At 38.6% G+C, this 822-nt stretch overlaps 1 non-coding gene across 1 annotated transcript; it reads left to right on the top strand.

The window, feature by feature from the left end:
- The first annotated feature begins 265 nt into the window (after positions 1-265).
- LOC131171568 (small nucleolar RNA R71) lies at positions 266-373 on the top strand. The gene has a single exon (XR_009142228.1). It is a non-coding gene; the product is annotated as a small nucleolar RNA R71 (small nucleolar RNA).
- Positions 374-822: the final 449 nt, after the last annotated feature.

Raw genomic sequence — 822 nt, 5'->3', positions numbered from 1 at the left:
AAGGACATTTGTAAGTGCATCAAACTTTGCATTAATCATGTTGAATGGATCAAGATCATACATTCCAGCAGCTTGCCTCTTTTGAGTTGGAGCTGGTCCTCTTGGACTACTCCAAAGATGAGTATTCTTTGCAATTTTCTCCAATAGCTCATAAGCTTCATCTTCATGCTTTATAATAAATTCTCCTCCTGTTTGAGCATCAATAATTCCTCTGATTGCAGGAGTGACATTTGTGTAAAAATTCTGATTTATCATCCATTTTGGAATGGCATGATGTGGGCATAATCTCTCTAATTCCTTCCATCTCATCCATGACTCATAGAGAGTTTCATCCTCTCTTGGTCTGAAAGCTGTCATTTGATTCCTCAACTCTTGAGTTTTTCCAGGTGGAAAATATTGGGCAAGAAATGCATCAGTGAGTTGCTCCCAATTTGTGATGGAGTTGTGAGGTAAAGAATCAAGCCAATCCAATGCTCTATCTTTCAAAGAGAATGGGAATAGCTTCAATCTTGCTGCATCATCAGACACTCCAGGTTGTTTTTGCATGTCACAGATCATAGCAAATTTCTTCAGATGTGTGTGTGGATTTTCAGAAGGATGACCTCCAAATTGAGAATTCTGAATCATTTGAAGAACTCCAAAATCCATCTTGTAACTATTTGCATCAATCCTTGGTCTTGCTATACTCTCTCTCAAGTCATCAAAACGTGGAAAAGCATGATCCATCATACTTCCCCTAGGCAGATTAGCATTAACAACTTCTTCACCTTGGGCTGCATTTTCGTTGTTTCGATCATTTCCAGTATTACCAACACCAATTCT

Source organism: Hevea brasiliensis, chromosome 12 (genome assembly GCF_030052815.1).
Source record: "Hevea brasiliensis isolate MT/VB/25A 57/8 chromosome 12, ASM3005281v1, whole genome shotgun sequence".
NCBI lineage: Eukaryota > Viridiplantae > Streptophyta > Magnoliopsida > Malpighiales > Euphorbiaceae > Hevea > Hevea brasiliensis.
This window is presented reverse-complemented; position numbering and strand designations above follow the sequence as displayed.